The sequence below is a fragment of the Pelodiscus sinensis genome, chromosome 4, assembly GCF_052426305.1.
Source record: "Pelodiscus sinensis isolate ZL-2025 chromosome 4, ASM5242630v1, whole genome shotgun sequence".
In the NCBI taxonomy this organism is placed as follows: Eukaryota; Metazoa; Chordata; order Testudines; family Trionychidae; genus Pelodiscus; species Pelodiscus sinensis.
Window position 1 is genome coordinate 78,326,411 of NC_143055.1, and position 22,549 is coordinate 78,348,959.

The window sequence follows — 22,549 nt, forward strand, 5'->3', positions numbered from 1 at the left end:
GCCTCTTCTCACAGCCGAGGACAGCCTCACCCTGCCACCAGCTATTAATGTTAGTTCAAGTGGCAGGAGTTTGTTTTGTGGATTTCAAGGTTCCAATCCTGCTGATGATTCAGGTGAGAGGGTCAATTTGATTCTACATGACTAAGTAGACAATTATACATAACAATCTGCATCAAAGAAAGCTCATAGTCAGGTACTCAAAAGTTAGGCAATGCAATAATTCAGTGTATGTAACCTTAATTTGGTCTCCTTGGGTGTGACATAGCAAAAGGCATTTCACGAGACATAAAGGATCTGAAGACAAAGGGATCTGGGGTTGGCTGATTATTTAAATCGCCACTTCATTTTGCTATGTGTTGTAAACTCATCTACATGGCTCCATCGACAGAGCCATGGGCTACATCTAGACTGGCCACATAAGACGGAATAGGCATTCAAAGCAGGCAAGACAGAATAGGGAAATCCGCAGGGGATTTAAATATCCCCCGCGGGATTTAAATAAACATGGCCGCCGCTTTTTTTCCTTGCAAGTATGAATAAGAGATCCTCCGGAAAAGGGCTTTATTCCGGAGGATCGCGCCAGTCTAGACGCTCTTTTCCGGCTTTTCCCCAAGCCGGAAAAAAAGCGGCGGCCATGTTTATTTAAATCCCACGGGGGATATTTAAATCCCCCACGGATTTCCCTATTCTGACTTGCCTGCTTTGCATGCCTATTCCGTCTTATGTGGCCAGTCTAGACGTAGCCATGTAGTCTAGACATACCCCTTATGTGTACGCATTTTAATATATTCTGTCATTGCATGAGCACATCCATATATTCCAGAGGACACCTGTCTCATTCAAAGCACAATAAGGAAGGTGCTGACTCAGAATTTTGTAGTTAACATAGTTAACACTTCTATGGCCTATAGGAACCCTTCCTCATTTACAGGAGAAGACGGAAAGTCTGTAGTGAATGAGGGAAGAGACTGTACTCAGAGAAGGATGTTGTGGTGGTAAAGGTTGTTGAGTTTCTACCCAGGAAAACTGGATTCTCTGCTACAGAAATCCTATGTGATGCGACACGAGTCACTTGAACCAAAATTTTCACATGGTTAATTGTGTTCCTGATTTCAGATGTCTCAAGTAAGGCAACTAGAAGCCAAAATGTACAGGAGTGAGCTTCAGAGGGGTTGCCAAGTTAGTCTGTAACTTGAAAAACTTAAAAAAACAATAGTCTAATAGCACCTTAAAGACTAACAAAACATGTAGATGGTATCATGAACTTTCATGGGTACAACCCACTTCTTCAGATGACTGGAGTATTAAAAGTCCAGATCCAAGAATAAATAAGAGAAGGCGGGAGGCTGGGGGGGAGGAGGAGGAGAGGAGAGAAGAAAAGTTTGTCAGGAGTGAGCTGTTAATGCTACAACTGAAGTCATACTGGGACTTAGTTTTGAGTATATACAGTCCTTATGTGTCTCTAATTGGACATACAAAGTTAGTGGACACTGACAATTTTGTCTTTAATCTCTGTACCTCTGTCTGTACAAAAGACATAATAGTGCTTCTCTGCACAGAGGTATTAAGATAATTCATACATTAAATGAAATATTCATACTATGATGAAAAGACTCCTGAAGAAATTGATAGTTCTGTATTCTGAACAGGTTTTGAATAATGTTCTGTAAATAAAGTCTGGACCAGAAATTTAACAAGGACGAAGAGAAATATTGAATAACTCATTCTCATTCCGAGAGCAGCATCCATCCTGTGTGCTAAATGAGACAGAGAAAAAATAATGTGATCATATAATTGAATACTATCATCATGCATACTCACAAAGAAAGCCAAAGTTAGGCTGTGCAGGCAATCTTAATTCTCACATTTTTAATTTCAGTGCTTGACTTTGCAACCTTAACATTAACTTTTTTTTATTTAATTTTGTAAGATGTACGAGCTGCTATATGCTATTTGGATGCTTACATTACATTGAAATTGATAGGGGAGCAGGAAAAACAGTGTGACCCTTTCCAGTTATTTCAGTGGTCTTAGCTTTGTATTCCACCTGTTAACTCATTATGAATTTAAGTAAAATAAGTTATTGCATACTTATATTAATAGAGACAGAATATACCATAAAATAGCAAATATAACCCCCATCCATGTATAACACGCACTCGTGTATTACCTGCGGTTTTTCTTTCATGTGTAAAAAAAATATTAGATTACCCACGGATGTATATAATCTGCAGAGACTTCTGCCACCTTCATAAAAGGTGGTCTTTGATGCCACCGTGGGAGATGTGGCAGCAGTGGAAGCGCTGCCACCTGGGCCGGTGCAGGAGCCCCGGGCACTTGACCAGCAGCACCGAGGTGAGGAGGTAACCGCCCAGAGTAGAGAGCAGACACAAGGCGATGGCCATCCTGCTGACAGCAAGCTGGCCAGCTTGCGGGAGGGGAGCCACGCTCACACCCAGACCCGCCCCACACAGCCAGAGCCAGGCACCACCCACCCTCCTCTGGGCGGTGGCAATGGAGTAGCACGGGCATGCTGGAAGCTCGTCAGGCTCTTCCTGCCCCCCCTGCAGCCGAGCTAACCCAGTCCTAATGAGGGAGTGGGCAGAGCCACTTAGGGGCACTGATGCTCCCGGGGGGACTCCAAGGAGTAAAAATCAACTTGTATAAGATGCAGACATGTATATCCCCCGGGGGGGAGGGCAGGGGTTGTAAAAACGTGTATAACCTGCAGGTTATATTCGCTAATTTACGGTATGTGTTTTCTTATCCAGACCTCCTTCAAGTGTGAAATGACGGTATGTAGCAGGGATCCCAGCATGGGATTGTTTACCAAGTTGCATTATCAAAGCCTTTGTGGTGTTGCTGCCTTTTTTAAAAAAAAAACAAACAAAGCCTTAATAAACAGAAATAGCTTTACTAACTGAAAGCATATTGCTAAACTTTGACAAGAATGAAAGTAAACACCATCCCAGACTGAACACAAACAAGGAGGCAGAATCAGGTTAGTGATACTGCTGCTAGTTATCACTAGTCAAAGAAAATAAGAAACAATACTAACAATTAAAAGAATGAACGCTTGTAACACCAAGAAGAAGAAAAAATCATGTAGCCTAAAAATCTTTAAATAGATTGCCATTATGCATTAATCATAAATGATTATCACAGACATTACTAGAGGACTGCACTAAAGCTGTATAATTAAACACACCCACATCTCCATACTAACATGTTTAGACTTTTCAGTCTCACCTCAATTCTTTTTTTTCTGAGTTTATTATGCCGTATAGTAAGGATATTTACAACATCCCTGAAATTTTTCCCCCTCAAAAAATAAAGACTCTACTGTAGCTCCAATTTAGTGCAGTGTTCGTCTGAGACAGAAACAAAAGAAGCACTTTCAATTTCCTTATCATCATGCATCCTGAGGGAATAATAGAATTCCTCTAGAAACCTGGTATAGCCAAGATTTTAGTCTTATCTATATTTCACTTTGGAATGATAAATACATCTTATTCCATGATAAATAATCCTTGAATGTTCAGCTGGCATAGAGCCATAGCAAAAAGAATTCTGCATAAACCACATGGACATTAATAAAACATGTAAGAAAATTAGAATGTTTGCTGTGAAATATATATGATTTGCATCAAGATCTCAGCATCATTAAATGCAAAGTCTTATTCTCATTTACAGTATGGTGCCTTATGTTACTCAGCATGTGGTACAGGAAACAACATGAAAGGACTCCACATTTGGAAAACTAAACCGATCCTTTAACAATTTATAAAAGCTGCTGCAATTGCAGCTAACATTCAAGTCATGTGCATGTATAAACTGAGTTCTTGGTGTCTCATCTAAATTCTCTCTCTATAACCTATGCTCCTCCCTCCAACTTCCAGGCAGGTAACTACAATTTTAACTGCTCTAGCAACATAAAGAGGCTTAAAATTAGCAGAAATTACACCACCGAAAGTCCTCTTTACACTTCTCTAGCACTGTCAAGAAGCCGGCTCATTCTGTAGCAAAGGGACATGTTTTTTTCTTATTATATAAGTGATAAACCACAAGTAACAAGTAATACAGTGGTGCTGCTGGAAACTGAACAACAAAAACCACTGGGCATTTGAGATACAAAAAGATGCAATGAAAATGAAACAAGTTTTGTGACCCCCTGAGTATAATTCTTATATTGGTGAACATTTACGCAAACAAGTTACCCTATTGTAATAATATTAAATCCAAGTGAAACCCCGCTTTCCACATCACTAATATAAAGAGTCAAAGGGAGGAGAGGTTGAACCTCTCTAGTCTCGCACCTTTGCAACCTGACAGTGCTGAACCAGAGAACTTGCTGAATTATGTGAGGCCAATACTGTCTAGCAGCATTACCAAACACTTCCACTGCTCACTGGGCTCTTAGAAGACATTTAGGAGTGTAGCAGGGTCAGTCCCACTCCTGGGTCCCAGACCCTTGTTCCACCACTATCCCACAATTTAGGGGCCACGGTACAAGTGGACATCTGACTAACAAATCATGCTGGGCCACAGATGTTGCCGGGCGAGAGAGTGCTGGACTAGAGAGGCTCAATCTGTACTCATGAGTGTTCACAATAGGAGAAAAGATTATATATTTTGTTCTTTAGAGTAGCTAACATCAAGCAATACATTTACAGGATCCATTCTATGTATATTAATTCCATAATAAAATGTAGAACAAACTGTGTTAGACAATCATCCTCTCTTAGCTCTGGTCTACACTAGGGAATTATTTCAAAATAACCCACACTTAGGTTGAATTTATAAGCGGAGCAGCCACACTACCAAGCCTGTTATTTCAAAATAATGGGCCACTTATTTCAAAATCTGTACTCCTGCTTTTCTTAGGGTATGTCTACACTACTCCGCTAGTTCGAACTAGCGGGGTAATGTATGCATACCAAACTTGCTAATGAAGCCCGGGATTTGAATTTCCCGGGCTTCATTAGCCTAAAGCCGGCGCCGCCATTTTTAAAAGCCGGCTAGTGCGAACCCCGTGCCGCGCGGCTACATGCGGCACGGGCTAGATAGTTCGAACTACGTAGCCATTCTGAACTATCTGTACTCCTCGTGGAACTCCTCGAGGAGTACAGATAGTTCGGAATGGCTACGTAGTTCGAACTATCTAGCCCGTGCCGCGTGTAGCCGCACGGCACGGGGTTCGCACTAGCCGGCTTTTAAAAATGGCGGCACCGGCTTTATGCTAATGAAGCCCGGGAAATTCAAATCCCGGGCTTCATTAGCAAGTTCGGTATGCATACATTACCCTGCTAGTTCAAACTAGCAGGGTAGTGTAGACATACCCCCAGGGAATAACATTAATTTCAAAATAGTTATTTTGAAATAGCGGTAGTGTAGACGTGCCGGTGCCACTATTTTGAGATAACTACTCCCCAGAGTACTTTGAACTAATTACTCCCCAGTGCTTCCTGGGGCTCTAAGTCGAGGTACCCCATCCCCATTAAGGGAGCCTGTCTTTGTCTAATTTTGAGGCTTCCCTGTATTGGGGATACACTGTTTTGATTTTGTAAAATATGAGTTAAGTTGAATTTAGTTATTTCAAAATAATTTCCTCATGCAGACATACCCTTACTGAGTTATAGAACCCAAAGCTGTAAGTATGAAAAAAAGGTTTCTCTGAGAACAGCTTCATTAGAAGTGTTACTCCAGTTAAGAATCCTATTTAGTTTCACCAGCTGTTAATTATTGGTGGATTGGGGGAAAATGCCTTAAAAAAGGCATTTTAAAAAAATCAAAGCAATGAAGTGTCTTCAATTCAAAACACAGTAGTCAAGGTGATCCAACAAGAAATCATGATGAAGAATGTAAAAATCCATCACACTTATGAAAAGAACCGAGGCAGTGGTACTGAAATGGGACCAAAGGGTTATGAATTGAAAACTTTATTGCCCCAAATGTCGTGTTTTCCAGAATCATCTGTTAGTTTGGTTTTAAATTAGAACTGAAAATGGATGTTTCCCGCTGTAAATGGGCTTATGGGATATTTTGTTGACATTCTGTTTGTTAAGTAGTTAACCTTGCAAGGTATATTGGTTATGGTTTTACCACTGCAGCATTTTGTTTTAATAAAGACTCTTGTTACTGAAAGTAAATGCATATGTTCTCACTTTATGTCCGCGGGAACTCTCAATCCATTACCATTCACTACCCCCTTTAACTCATTTCCTTAGGTCTAAATGAGACTTATTTCCATCCAGAATTATAAGTAGTGAAAGGAAATACTTAAAAACACTAGGAAGAAAAAAAAATCTCTTTAATCTATTCAAAAACAGCACCGAGTGGTGTGAATATGGGCTATGGAACAATTTTAAGAAATGCTCTTTTTAGTGTGAAATACTTTTCCACAAAGTAGCCAATAAAACTCTTAAATGCCTCATACTCCTTTGTTACAATGTAAATAGTATAAATAATAGTTTCCTTCTTTCTTTATTGTAAGTAAATTATATGCTAGTTACAATGGGGTGAGGGCTCCAACTGGGCGTGTGGGCTCTGGGGTGGGGGATGAGCCACTTGGGGTGCCGGGGGCTCCAGGCTGCATTAAGGGATTTGGAATGTGTGAGGAGGTTCAAGGTAGAAGTTTGAGGTGAAGGGCCTGGGAGAACATATCGGTGCAGGGGGGCTCAAGGCTGGGGCAGAGGATTGGGGTGGGGTGCTTACTTGAGGCAATGGTGGGGGGAGGAAACAGGTGGTTCCACACGACCTGTGATCACTGGCTAACACTGCAACTCTGTAACTCATATTGGCTGGCAATTGTGGCTAAGGAGAGCTGGGGTGTGGAGAAGGGCAGAGTCTGCAGGAGAAAGCAGTTCTAGGACAGAGCTTCCCTGTTGGTGCTGTGTTCATTGCAGTGACACAGCTCCAGTGGGCAGGAGAAGAAACAGCAGTGCATGGAACCATTCCCCTCTACCCTACCACCACGCAGAGCAGGCCAAAAACACAGCATGCAGGGGCTTTAATGGGCTGCACCCCTGAAGCCCCTTTCTTAATCCATCTCTGCTTGGGCCCTTCTTGCAACAGGTGTCATCTGTTCCAAACACATTTTGAAGAACACCAAGTTATACTATTGTCACTCAGAACTGCCATACTACATGTCGGCATTATTAAGCAAATCAAGATTGCACAGGCATAGGCCAAAAGTCACCCTTGAAAACATGGGCTTCTTCATTATTCTTTGTGTTCTATTTAATACCCTAGGAATGTGGTAAAAACTGAGCAAAATGTATTTAGTTAGCCTAGGAAACTGACAAAAATTTGCAAGGTGACCATTATGTTTTGTGTAAGTAACCCTGTAACATAACTAGTTTTGTCAAAGAAGTTTGTTTGAAGAAATTATTAGTGCACATGGTTTATGATAAAATACCACCTTTTAAATTTAAAATGTTATCATGGCTTTTTACTGCCTTGAGGGCTCGTATGTTCTCCCTTTCCATCTGGATAGAGTCATACATATGCTGCCAGAATTTCTTTCAATGCGGAAGATGAATGGGTAAATAAGAACACATATTGTAGGAGGGCATTAGGTCAGCATGCATTCTATAACCAATCTTATAGTTAGAGATTGTGCATATATATTTGCATCTTACCATCAAAGTGAAAATAGACATTACACAATGTAAACAAGTCATTATTCTGATCCATATTAATACATGCCAGATGTAAGGGAAACAAGAGAACACTTTCTCAAGCTACTGTTATGGCCAAGTCTAACTTTCCAATAGAGACTTCTCCAGAGATCAGTTCCTTATGCTCATAAAACAAATGAGCTTGTGTGAACCTGTTCTTGGAGGCTGCAGAGTTAAACTATGCATGACTCTTGACTGCTCCTAGCATGAACAAATTGCAGTGTTCCATGAGTAATTTTTACCTTTATTCTAATATTTGGATTCTCTTGTGGCTATTTAACTTTGTAGCTCTACAATCTAGCATATTCATAATGCATAATTACTCTAACACAGAAGAAGGAGGAAAGTCTGGTTAGATGTAAAGAATCAGCACTCTTATAAGGCTCACTTCAAGTTTTAGAAGCAACAGGCTTTTCTTCATAAGGCATTTCATTATGTCCATCCCCTTATTTTATAATATATAGGTTCATAAGGCAGTATTAGTTCATAGCCATAGCAGAAGATAAAAATATTAAACCAACATATCCCCCTAAAATTTAAATAACACCTCTTTATATAGAATATTTTACACAGATCTCAAAATAGTTCACAAGAGATAACCCTATTGTTATCCCCATTTTACAATCTAAGAAACAGGGATAGAGGTAATTTTTCTAGGTTCACTCAGCAAGCCTATGGCAGAACCAGAATTTGAACTTTCTTTGCCCACATCCCACTCCTATACACTAGGCTACATGATTAACTGCTACCGCTTTTGACTATAGTGCCTGCTGTTGTTCTGCATAAGCACAACTAAATTGTACTGCAGCCGGTCAGCACAGTATAGCCCACCAGTATTCGTACCTGAAATATTCAGTACTGGAATATTTACCCAGTATTGCTCGGGTCCTTAACTGAAATAAGTTTTCTTTTTCTTCATTTAAATACTGTAATTGTTCTGGAGTGAGGCTGGGGATGAGGGGTGTAGTATGCAGGCTGCCCTGGGAAGAAGACCCCAGCCCTCTCTCACCACAACGGCTTGGGGGCAGGTGAGAAGCACCTGTCCATGGCTGCTCCAGCTGCAGCGGGCACAACGAGGGGAGAGATGCATGTCCCCCTGGCTGAGGAACAGACAGACATACAGACAAACTCTCTGAAATATATAGTAGATCACTGTCCCTTTCTCCACCTCTTCCCCCTGCTTGCCCATTGGGGTTATAGCTGTTCCAGTCCCCATCTCTGGCCCCTTGCTGATCCCCACCCTCCCCGGAGGCCATTCTACAGTGTAACTGTCCCTTCTACCAAACCTTCCCCTTTCCGTTTTATGAGAAACAATCAAACTAATTCCAGGCACATCCCATTGTCCTAGCACAACCAAGCCCTGGCCTTGCTTTAAGTTATGACAAGAGGAAGATGCATACCAAATTTGGTGGCCCTAGCTCTTACAGTTTAGGACGAGTTCTTGAACAAATGGACTCACAGGGATGGCCAGATGCACATTTCTAAAATATTCAATAATATTTTTTCCATCTATGCAACCTGCTCTGAGTCCAGATGAGAAAATGATTGATAAAGCCCAAACATCAGCTGCCAAGAAAAAAAAATGAGTTCATAACTAGGAAAGAGAAAAAATGTGGCATTCTGTGACTCTGCCAAGAGAAGAAAGTTGTAAGAAACCAAAACAATTTCTAGAAAGGAGTATGGACTCTTTAGAATCTGATATAAATTAGCTATTGTTGGACCGTGCATGGGAAGGAAGGGGGAAAAATGAACCCATGAGGTGTTAATATCTTACTAACATACAAATAAAACTAAACAAATAAAACTAAAGAGCAATACTACTTCATAATATTGACAATGCAAGTGATACTTTGATTTTTGGTGTGATTTTGATCAGAAGATTTCATTATGATACATTACATTTTACTTTATAGTGCACTCAAGAGCAGACTGATGTCCTTTATATCAGTCGACCCTTTGTATACATACACAACCACCAAACCATAATTTTCTTGTTGCCAGTGAATGAGAAACAAAACATCTCATTATATTTTGCTAACTTGAGCATATCTAATTGATGGCCAACATAAGCCTTTATTCCTAAGTGCCTAATTTATATAGACAGAAGCTATACAAATTGCTTACATAAAAGTTAACATTTTCAACTCCTGGACTTGTTTCTCCAAAAAGAACCGGAGTATTTCAATCATAACATTTTTGGAAAAGGGTTTCACTGTCAATGATCGGACCTTCCTGACTTATAATACAGCTCTCATCAGGAAAAGTATTTTTTCCTTGAACAGTTGGCACTTTAAATAAGAGAAGTTATCTATATATATCTTGATTCACTACGGCCTTCCGTGACCTTGGTTCATTGAATTCAGAATAACCTGTTCAGTCACAGATTTCTGTTCTTAGGCAATAAAATTTTCTGTAATTATGCAAAATTATATTTCAAATTAGACAGTGTTGAGTAGCACATACTAAGCAAATGTATTTTAAGATTAAAAAAAACCTCTTAAACACAGAGTATAAACAAACACTTCTAATGCATGTGTGGAACTTTAATCCCACAAGAAGTTCATTGTCCCCAGGTAATTGTTTGCTGGAGTCTTTATAGTAAGGGTTTACTAGCTGCATCACTATTGATGGGATTGAAATCTAAACAAATTTTTGCCTACCTAATGGTATTATTTTATACAGGGTGAGTGAGGTACTATCTTTTATTGGACTAACTTCTGTCAATTAGGGTACATCTACACAGTACCCTAAACTCAAAATAAGATAGGCAATTTGCGCTACACAAATTACACAGCTTATTTTGAAATAGGCTGTATCAAAATTTGTCGCTGTCTACACAGTACTAAATGTCAAAATAACATGTTATTTCAAGCCATCCCTTAACCCTCATGTGACAAGGTTTATGGAGATGGTGAAATAGTACACCCGTTATTTCGAAAAATATTTCAAAATAATGGGCGCGTTTCTAAGAAGCTGGGTAACTATTTCAGGATACCTCAGTTTCCCAAAAAAAATTTTCTGTGTAGACATACCCTAAGAGACATACTTTTGAGCTTCCATAGGGCTCTTCTTCCAGTCTGAGAAATGTACTCAGTGTCATAGCTAAAGATAATATCAAACAATTTAGCAGAAGTAATTAGCACATACTTTAAAACAGCATCTTTCAAAATGGTCCACAAAACCACTTTGAGAAACCTATTAACTGGCCGTTTTGGTATGCCTACTTACCAGTGCTTCAGCCATGGAGCCTCGCAGCTCCTATTGGCTCCATTTCGCCATTTATGGCCAAGAGGAGCTATAGGAAGTGGTGTGGGCCAGCTGCTGCTTCCCACAGCTCTCCTTGGCTGCAAATGGTGAAATGGAGCCAATAGGAGCTGCGAGGCTCTGTGGCAACAGCACCAGTAAGTAAACACACCAGAGCGAGCAGTTAACAGGTTTCCTGAAGTGGTTTTTTGGACCACTTTGAGAAAAACTGTTCTAAACAGACCATTCAAGGGAAATTAATTAATACCCTTGTACTAATAGGACAAAAAGGGAGGTTACAGATTGTAGTAAAAAGCCATAAGTCCAATATCTTTATTAAAATAATGGCTTTGATACCTAGCCAAGTTATACATTTAATCTCCACATCTCATTTGTTTTTTAAATGTTGTGCTGGTTTCTTTGGTGGCTGAGACCTGGGTGTGAGATATAGACTCATCATCTCATCATGGCTTTGTGAAGAGTTTTTGCCCACAGGTGTTATGATGTGATTGTCTTATTGTTCTGTGTGTGGATTCATTTGAGAGCATATTGATGGAATGGCTTCAACCACATAGTTTTTACTAAGCATTTAGTGCACTGAATGAGGTAGATCACATATTGATAGGCATGTGTAGGACACATGATTCTTGAAATGTGCATTGATCTTTGTAAGTGTGGAAACAGGTCTGCACATTTGCAGGTGATGTTCTGGCAGGATCTGGTGCCGCTTTGAAATGGTGCATCCTAGTCTATGAGGAGATTGCTTCTGATGAACTTTTAGAAATTGGGGGTTGTATGTAAGCCAGAAGAGCAGAGGTCAAGAAAGATTTTTTTCAGGATGGGAATCCCATTGAGTATGAGTTGTGGTTTGAGGATACCCTGTATAGGCCCCAGCATGAGGCAGTGGGTGACACTTGGACTTGTAGTCATAGGAGGTATTTTTTTTATTGAAACAGGTATTTGGGTGGCCTCTTTCATGATGTGAACTATTTCTCTGGTGGAGTGGGAATGTGATTCTAAGTGTGTAAAGATTTACATCCTAGACTCTCCTCAGAGCACATTCTGTGTTATCTGAGTGCAAGGGAGCCAACAGCCTTCACAAGCCCCTGGGCAAGGTGGGGGAGGGGACACCTTTGGTGGAAGGAGGCAACACCTTTGGTGGAAGGACGGGGCCTCAGGCAGAAGGGGCGTGGTTGGGGCAGGCAGACCTGAGTGCCACCTAGAGCACAGCACTCTCCCCAGACCTTAGAACTGTCCAGACCACACTGCACAGGGCTTTGATGGGGATTTAAAAGGCCCATAGCTGCGATGGCTGGACCTGTCTGAGTGCCAGGCTGTCAGATTTCTTGGTGTGTTTGGGGTGGTTATTGAGCTTTGAAGTTAGGACTGGTGAGCTGGGGATTTATTATATCTAGTTGTCCAGCACAGAAACTGATTGTGTTGACCAGTAAGTTGATGCTGGTGTGGGAGCATTCCAGAGAGTTTTATGGGAGGACGATGTTTGTTGAAGTTGTGATGGAAATCGGACTTTGTTTAGCTCATCTTCTGAGTGGATGACATTATAATTGACATGGTTTGGGTAGATTACTGGTTCTGAGGTGCATATGTCCAGAAATTTCTCATTGGCCCATGAAGAGGGCAACATATTGGGAAGCCAACTTAGAATCCACAGCTGTCCCCATGGTTTGGACAAACTGTTGAGTATAAAATGATTACACGTAAGGAAGAAATGAATACATTTTTCAATGTGTTTGGGGTAGATATTGAAGGTTGTCTATCTTCTTGTAAATACCTGAATTCCTCCATTGTGAGGGATGTTGGAGTATATGAAAATGATATCTATGATAGTAAGAATGGTGTTCTGAGGTAGGTTTTTAATGTTGCAGAGTTTATGGAGGACATTGGTTGTGCCCGGGAGAAAGCTGGCCCTTTGTATGACGAGTGGCTTGATGTTGTAATATCAGACTCAAACTTTCAGGAAGAGTGTTATGCCGAGATATGATGGGTCTGCCTGGATTTCCTTGTTTGTGTGGCTTGGGGAGTACGTGGAAGATCTTTGTAATGGGTGTGTGGATGAATTTGAAGCTGATTCTATGGGGACAGCTTCAATTATATGCTTAAATTCCTGGATAAAGTGTGATGTGGGGTCTTCTTTGATTTCTTTCTAGTAGGTGGAGTCAGAGTGGTCAGAAGACCTCATTCACATAATCCTTGTGATTACAGACATGATGACAACCACTTCATTTGCTGATTTGACTTCTGGGACCGCATAGCTGATAAACTCTGTTTGACACTGTTTTGCTATGAGACTCAATGACTTTCCCAGACATAAGGGAGAGCTCTGTGCAGCTTGAAAGTTTTTCTCTTACCAATTGAAATTGATCCTCTAAAGAAATATAATCTCAGACACCTTGTCTCTAATATGGTGCAACTGACACAGCTACAAAACTGCAGACAAGGATTTATGGGGAAAAAACAGTCCTATGGTATTATAAAAAAAATTCACTCTATTGAACACAGTATAATTAAACAGAATTCTCACAGGCTTATAAAATATTAGCACCATCAGGTCGATGAGCACTAATGATTTTTCAGGAAGTCTATCTTTCTGGTTCCTTAGGAAGACCTTAAGAAAAGCTGAATATTCTTAAACCACTATAACAGTGCAATATGTGATACCTATACCTATAGCTTTAAACCTATAAGCTGTTTTTTTTAAAGATTTACCCCATTATACATACACACACCCCTCTTTCCCAGCTGGATCCCAAAATACTTTATTACATGATGGAACAAATTTCAGCCCATCATGGAATTTGTTCCTAGAATCATGGAACTTATTCCCACATAAATGGAGTATTATAAGTTACTAGTGTGACCATGACAATGCACAACAAAAGGAGAGAAAGGATTGGCCACTGGAGAAAATCCTTTCTCTTTCAAAAAAAGCAGAACTCTAGTTTTTCTTGCACAGTTGTGCTCTAGTAGGGGAAACACACCCTTCGAGAAAATATTATTTTTGGATACCATTATTTCCCTAACTTACACACAATTTATACTAGCTAAATATTTTAAGAAAAAGAAATTTTCACTTGAAGGAGGGAGTAAAGAAACTTCCAAGTATTAGCATTCAAACCTAAAAAAAAACCCCATATCACCACCTTCACCTTGAAGGTAAAGGGATGAAAACCTACCAGATCCCCATTACTCTGCTGTTAGTGCAGAATAGGGTAATGTCCTGCCCACTGCATCATTCTACTTCTCACAGCCTCACAGAAGCTCTTGAGAGCTTGGGCTCTACAACACAAGGAAAGGTAAATCAGACCCAGAGGCTCTGTAAAGTTACGTACAATTCTAAATGGATAAGAAGTCTAGGATAGCAGTGTAAAACACCTTTAAAAGGTATTTGTGTATGAATACCCTAAATAGGTCCTCTTATTCCTCTACTTGGCAAGGAAATTTGGGAGTGTAATAAATGCAGAAATTTGCTGGTTAAATGACTTATTAAACCCACCCCATTTACAGGTTATGCAAACCAGTTAGGATGTGAGAACTGTGTTCCTAACACCATTACATGTAACAATTTTATTCACTTTCAAGCATACTGAAGTTGATCAAACATCACTCATTCTTTTTGGAACAATCAGTCTGGTAAAAGCATCTCAGTGTAACACTGGGCTAAGAAACATTTTTCTTGTGGAGCATTAATTCCCACGGCGGGGCACCAGGGACATTATTGGAATACCAAGGGACTAGGAAATTTTGGGTGAAAAAAAACTTATTTTGAAATAACTCACAAAACAACTATTTTTGAAATAGCGTTTCCACACTACAGGGAAGGCTTGAAATTAGTCCAACGCAGGATCCCTTATTGTGGGCACACTACCTCCAAGTAGAGCCCCAGGAAGCACTTGGGAGCTATTATTTTGAATGACAATGGGGAGCAGTTATTTCAAAATAGCAACAGTGGAGTGTCCACAGCACCACTATTTTGAAATAACAATTTTGAAGTAAGCGTGATTCCTAGTGGAAAGCAAGAGTTATTATTTTGAAATAACCAGCTTGTTATTTCAGAATAATGGGTTTCGTACTATGGGTGCTCCACTTGTTATTTCGAAATAACTCCCTGCTGTAGACCAGGGCCGAGAGATTTCTCATGTCTGTGGCATTTTAACAAGGTATACGATGGCAACAGCTGCAGGCTACTGTCCTGCATGTCCCCTTCCTCTAAGAAATAATAATATTGTTCGTTCCAGTCCAGTGATATTTAAGGGAGACTTTTCTATTGATTCAAAGAGTACCACAGGGAAGGAACTCAAAGTTGCAAATTTTCATTAAGTCCAGTAAGATCGAATAGAATTTGTTTCATAGGAAGTATTCTCTCAGAAAGAGGCACTCTCCTGTTGAGGTAGCTGTGAACTAGTGAGCTGGGTCAAAAGACCTGGGCCTGAATACCTCAAGTTTCCCATACCCATTGATAAGTGCTTTGAGACCAAAAAAGGCGTGACTTAAGTATACCTTCTCCCCTCCCCCTAAAGAAAACAGGAGTGCTGGGCAAAAGCTTGCATTAAGCTTTTAGATTTCTGAATGTTTCATTAACAGGTGTTGGTTCACTTGGATGGCTACATGTACTGTAAATCCAACCTCACAAAAGGACATTTGATGAGATTTTGTGCTGCACCTCCAAGAGGCTCAGCACAGAACTTGCACTTAAGTGAAGAGGATGGATTTAAGGTGGCTACAAACTCTGAAGTGTAGAAGTAGTTTCTGGTGCAATTTAGCAAGCCCTGGGAGCTTCTAGAAGTATCCTAGGGTCAGCAGCACTGCTCAAGATCTTCACAGGGTTGTGTGTCATGTTCTTGCTCAGGCATGCTACCATGTCCCCATCATGTGTATGGCTCCCATGTGACAAGACTTTCAAGGGAGTCCCTTTGGTGTGCAGGGAGAGAGAAAAGCTTTATGGCTCTCTCATGGTTCCTGCCTCTGATAAATTCTCCTCTGGCCATATCTGGGGCTTTTTTTGTGACACTGGACCTTTTTACCTGGCATGAAAAGAATCCAAAGCTAGGATGCAGAGCTAATCCTCTTAAATGACAGCAGAGTTAGGGCAAAGCCAAACACTTCTGAAAATCCAATCCCAACAAGTCTAGTCTTAAATGTGGGTCTTCTACTTCACTGGCCGCTGGAAGATTCTCTGAGCCTTAGCTGTTCAATGTTTGAGCATAGTTACTTATGTCATTTTCAAAATTCAGTAATACGTGACTTAATCTAGGTAGGTAACTATGAATGTGAATGACCACTTTAATTTTTTGCAAGAGTTGGGGCAAAAAATCCTTGCAAGTAAAATAAAAAATCCTATATTTTCTTTTCGGTTCTTCTAAGTGAGATAATGCTGCAACTAGCTTTTCTATTGCAGACTTTATCGAAAATATTAGGGTTAAAACTGAATGTGAAAACCAACTATACATTCAGGTAAGATTAAAGTGTGAAGAGCATATACTGAAGGTTTGACTGAAACCACAGTTTTACTGCTGTTTGAATCTCAGCTTGACAAAATGTAATTCAGACAACTACCAGAGTGCTAATGTATCCAAGTGAACCACGTGTTTCAGTGTCAGATCTAACACTTAAAAGTATTTTTAAAAACTACAGAAAAGATATCCCAAGGATATGGAAGGAAGGAAGAATAACCTACAACTCTAACATCCCTCCTAGACTATTTGCATTCACTGTTAATTGGTCTTTTTTCATACAGAAGAGAGTCACTACAGATGGAGCATTAACACCTGCAAGCTCTTGACTGGAAGCATATACTATATATTATGCATATAGTTTTGCACTGAAGAAGTCTGTTTTCCTCTTTCAACAAGATTTTTATTTCCTATCCTCTCTTGGGTTCCTGGAGCCTAAAGTGTTAGCAGTGGCATATTCTGTTTATCAGGAGCTTTTAGAAAATAATATTAGCAACCTTGTCAGTAAACTGAAAGCATTTAATTGAGCAGGGGCAAGGTTTTAAATTTATGCTGATTAACTGAGACTCCTTACTGCTAATCACATGCTGTACTTTTCTAACCTGACCTTGAAGAAACATTTCAAAGAGGTGCATGGAGGAAAGTACAAAAGAACCCTTTCACAATTTACTACCCATGAAGTGTTAGCTTACATTTAAATTAATATGTGGGGCTTGGACCTCTGCTCTACATAACAGTCCCATTAGAGTTAGAATTTACAGTTTTAAAATGCAGAATAAAAGTTACTCTTTAAAATGGGGTATTTTTTTCCTCAACAGAAAAGAGATAAAATGAATATTTAATACTGTCAGCACAACACAACTGTGGATGTTTACGTAATAGTTTACTTTGCAATGGTTTAAAACCTCTAAATATATGGTAGGATGTCATTGAGTTCTCACTGGAAAATCTGTATGCTTTTGATCCTTAAGAGTTTCAAGAAAAAGTCAGATTCATTAAAAGAATGTACAAAAGCAGAACTTAGCTCCAAACTTGGGATGTAAGGTGAGAGTACAACTAGAAATGAAGTTGAACCGGATCACTTTTTTTGTTGTTTACATTTAGGCTACGTCTACATTGGCATGATCTTGCACAAATACTCTTTAACGCAAGAGTTCTTGTGTTAAAGTATTTGCGCAAGAGAGCGTCTACAATGCCATGTGCCTTTGCGCAAGAGATGTGCTTTTGCGCAAGAGCATCCATACCAGTGTAGATGCTCTCTTGAGCAAGAGAGCTCCAATGGTCATTTTAACCATCGGGCTTTCTTGCGCAAGAAATTCATGTTGCCTGTCTACGCTGGCCTCTTGCACAAGAACAGTTGTGCAAGAGGGCTTATTCCTTGAGAGGGAGCATCATAGTTCTTGCGCAAGAAGAACTGATTTCACATATTAGAACGTCAGTGTTCTTGCATAAGAACTCCCCGCCAGTGTAGATAGGCAGCATGTTTTTGCGCAAAAGCGGCCACTTTGGCACAAAATCGCACCAATGTAGACTAATAAATGTGAAAATAGCCATTTTAAATTTGTAGATTCAGACAGAAGGACAAGGAGAACTAAATGATTTTTAAAAGGCAGGTGTGTTATATATCTATACACTGATCCTGAAACTCACAAACAGTAGAATTTTGTTTTAATTCAGTAAAATAAAGCTGAGAGTGGGTGCAAATCAAGTTAGACACTAGTGATAAACATCATTCAGTGTAAAGAATTAAGTCAAACCCTTGTGCATCTAGAGAGACTCTACAGGGGTCTAAAAGTAACACCAGATGTATGGTAATGCTGTTCTCCCATCCTTTTATAATTCAACAGTATTTTGTGAATCCCATTTCATGCCCACTCCCCCATCTCAATCATCACTAGAGAAGACAGAAAAAGTTTACTGATCTGAGGAAGTCTATTCTTCTTAGAAGAACCTAATAAATAAAATCAAGCTAACCACCTGTCACAAAGCAACCAACATGTGTAACTAGATGCTAAAATTTGAAAGGCGGTTTCTCTGGAAGGTGAAATATACCACAGAAATTAGATGGTAAAAGATGTTAGTTTCTTGGTAATAAACAGCCACAAACCTCTTTGATCATATCTAGTCACACACATGCCTTCCTCCCCATGCAGTCTGGTATTTAATCAAAATGAGGTAAATCAAAGAAAAGTTTTTAATTGGTGTTTTAACTATATGATTAATGAGGCCTTTTTAAAATGAATGTCTTTCTTGATTAAAAACCCTCATTTGAGGAAAAAACCCTCAACTATTTACTAAATGGAGTCATTAAGTAGAATAAGCTAAGTTTAGCATTTTCACAGGAGTGGAAAAAAGTCACCTGAATGATGTATTACAAATTGTTGACAACTAGCGTGGAAGTAATGAAACGCCATCAAACAAGTTCTAACTCAAAAAGAGTAAGTAGCTTGCTTTGAAACATACTGTACCACCAAAGTAAAAGTAACCTACAACAGAACAACATTAATGATAAGATGGCAATACTGTCAAGAAAAGTGAAGTTTATTCAAAAAGCAAAGAATGTGAATCTTAACCTTCTCCTTTGTTCAGAAAGAAGATAGGAAGCTGTGGGCAATCTTACCAATTTGGCAGCATACATATGCACCACTCCTCAGGATTTCAAAACTAGGCCTAGTTATATACAAAAGATTTGCTGACAATGTCCAACTGTTCATGTACATAGTTTCCACTAGCATAAGTGCCCTTTTGCCAGTGTAGCTTATACCAGTTTCTTTAGAAATATAAGGTATTCCTGGCTTTTTTGGGAGGAAGGGGAGGAATAACTATATTTATACTAGGGCATTTCCCTGCATGGTAAATATGTTGGGAAGGGAAATCACACCCTTAACCAACATAGCTAATCCAGCAAAACATTTAAATATAGATCAGGCTGTAGAGCCAATAGTTTGCATCTGACCCCTAGTAGAGTAGACAGTCTCCTGAAGGGACTATAGCATATTGTTCCATTATTTTCAGGAATAATTCAGCTATAAGGTCCATGGTGATTTTCAAAGTTTCCAAATGGTAAATGCCCTGAAAAGTAACCACTCAAAGGGGAGGTGGCTGAAGAAACTGAACAGCTAGGTCAAAAAGTGCCATTTCAGAAGTAAAGGCATAATGTTAGGCTCACAATTTAGAAGATAAAAGGTATTAATGGCATGGCAAATAAATAAGTTGCACAATCCACTATTTCCAGTATTTGAGTATTATACTTATAATTTCAAACAATAGAATGCATAAAGACGTTGGGGAAAAAACACAATCAGCATATTTGCTCAACTGTAAAGCAGTGGAGTCATTGGCCCACCTTCTTCTGGTACAAACCACTTATGTAGGCCTTTCTCTAGTCTACCTTGCTCCACCACAACTCCCAGAAAAACAAATGTTTAAGGCTAGGTCTATGCTGCACCTTTTTCCAATTTTTTTTTTTTTTTTTTGGTAGAGGCTTTTCTGAAATATGACCCGTTCACCAGCCATTCTATGAACTGGAATTTTTCAGCCTATAGCATACACATTATTGGCATAAAAGCAAAAGGTACTGTGTCAAACCGTAAGAGTCCATATCAACTAAGCACTCTTGGACAAAAACATGATTTTAGGGAATGAATACTTTATAAAGACAAATATTTATTTTGTTGTTCAGTATGGAACATTTACATTAAATCTTTTCATGTCATGTGAAATCAAAGCTGCATTCTTTCCTCATTCCCACTGAGGATATTTTTTGTGAGGTTTTTGTTTTTTTCCCCTCTCTAATTAAATAAAAGTTGGAAGATTTTTTCATATTGCTATGTTTTATAACAAATATTCAGAGATTTTCAGCACTATATCTTCAGAGTTTCCCCTGTATTATCTCCAGGAAGTGACTGGAGAACCTAAATTGATAAGAAATTTGTTTAAAACAATTTAAGAAAAATGGGTTGCTCTTCGGCCTATGTAAATTAGTGTAGCAGTTTAGAAGTCAGTGGAGCTGTTCGCATTTATGTTATCTGATGATCCGCCTCAATATATGGGATTTTATTGTGATTAACAAAACACAGTTGTATACACACAGTGGAGAAACAGTATAGTTGAAAAAAGGTGTTACAGAAGTGGTGAAAGTAGCTAGAATATTAGGGCTCAGCATACACCTCCACTTATGCTCCGGAGGGGTCTCTGTGCATTTATCATCCCCCTTTCTATATGAAACAGGCGAGAAAGTGAAGGAGATACAATTTGTCTAAATGCATGTGCTCTTATTCCATCAAGAAACAGTACTTTATATCATCCATTTTGCTTTTCAGAAATCATGGCATTTTGATGGCTACAATAATTATTAGACATTTTAATATGCATATAGTCAAGGCGCGCGCACGCGCACACACACACAAATACACACACACACACACATATAACAATCCTGAAATTAAAAAAGGCTTTAAAGCAAACAGCTTTCCAAAGTTATCCAAAGTTATCAGAAAGAAAAAAACAACAACAAATGGTCTGGTAGCACTTCATAGACTAACAAAACATGTAGATGGTATCATGAGCTTTCATGGGCACAGCCCACTTCTTCAGATAACTGGAGACATTTCTATCACAGCAATGGTTATTTTAATGGTTGCTTGGAAGGATTGCTGTTTCAAAACACTTTCCATAACAACTCCCCTTTTTATTCCTTGATAACTTTCCAAAACTTGTATCATTTTAGGATGAAGTTTCCTGTATATGCTCTCTGAAAAATAATGTGATATGTGTGTGCATGTCTGTCTATATAAATTAAGCAACAGCTATTAAGTCAGAATTCTTTAGTTTTGAATATTAAAATCTCTCTCTCTCTCCTTGTCGAACTAAGTTTCAACAGCAATTTTGCTACAGCTCTGTCCAGAAAATTGATTAGAATTTAAAACTTACATGGATGTCAGAATCTTCCACCCACTGAAGGAAATACAAGTTTGTATTTTGCTTCTGTGATTGCATGAATAGGACTTAGATCCTTTTAAGGAACATATACATGATTAGCTTTGGCTTGGGAGTGGTGAGAGGAAATAAAAAGTAAAATAGTTAATCTATGGAAACCACTTCTGAGCATGCTCCCTGATCCCTTGCTAAGATTTCTGTACACTTTTTTTTTGGCTATGTTTACACTGGCCCCGTTTTGCGCCAAAAAAAATGTAAATGAGGCAAAGCATGGAATATTACCACACCTCATTTGCATAAGTAATGAGTCTCCTTTTTGCGCAAAACCCCCTCTTGCGTAAGAGCTGTTCTTCCTGAAAAAAGTGAGGAAGAAAGCCTCTTGTGCAAAAACGGAGCCTCATTAATTATACAAATGAGGCATGGCAATATTCACCTCATTTGCATATGTTTTTGCACAAGAGGCTATAGTGTGGACATAGCCTTCAAGTTTTATGCTGACTTCATTACTAGAGTACATGAACACCTTTTAGTAGTTCATCTGGGGCTTGTCCACACTAGGAAATCATTTTGAAATCAGTTATTTTGAAATAACTCCTGAAATAACTATTTTGAAATAGCATGTTCACACTGCAGGGAAGCCTCAAAATAAGTCTGTGGCAGGCTCCCTTAATGTGGACATGCTACTCCAAGAAGCACCGGGAAGTAATTAGTTTAAATGACTCTGGGGAGTCTCCGGTCATCTGAAGAAGTGGTCTGTGCCAATGAAAACTCATGAGACCATCTACATGTTTTGTTAGTCTATAAAGTGCTGCCAGACCATTCGTTGTGTTTTAAGTTTATTCTGTACAGACTAACTCAGCTAACCTCTGAAGCTTCTGCGGAGTAGTTATTTCAAAATAGGAATTTATTTGAAAATAAGTATTATTCCCTCATAGAAAGCAGAAATTATTCCAAAACAACCAGACCTTTATTTCAAAACTAGCCAATTAGCCCATCATAAGAGGGGATTTTCAGGTCTCTCCTCCGTGACGGTCTTCTCTCCTGAGCCTCCCATCTCTCGCTCCGTCTCTCTCTCTCTCCTCCTCCTACTGCCTCCCCCCTCTCTCTAAGCTCTCTTCCGCCTCCTGCCTCTTTCTCCATCTCTCTCTTTCTCTTTTCCTCCTCCTGCCTCTCACCCCCGAGCTGCATGGGGAGCGCGGACCCCAAACAGCTGCTTGC

At 39.5% G+C, this 22,549-nt stretch overlaps 1 long non-coding RNA gene across 1 annotated transcript in view; it reads right to left on the reverse strand.

Annotated features, from left to right (window-relative positions):
* Positions 1 to 22,549, reverse strand: part of LOC112545578 (uncharacterized) — a 178,301-nt gene that overhangs the window by 112,529 nt on the left and 43,223 nt on the right. The window lies entirely within an intron of this gene.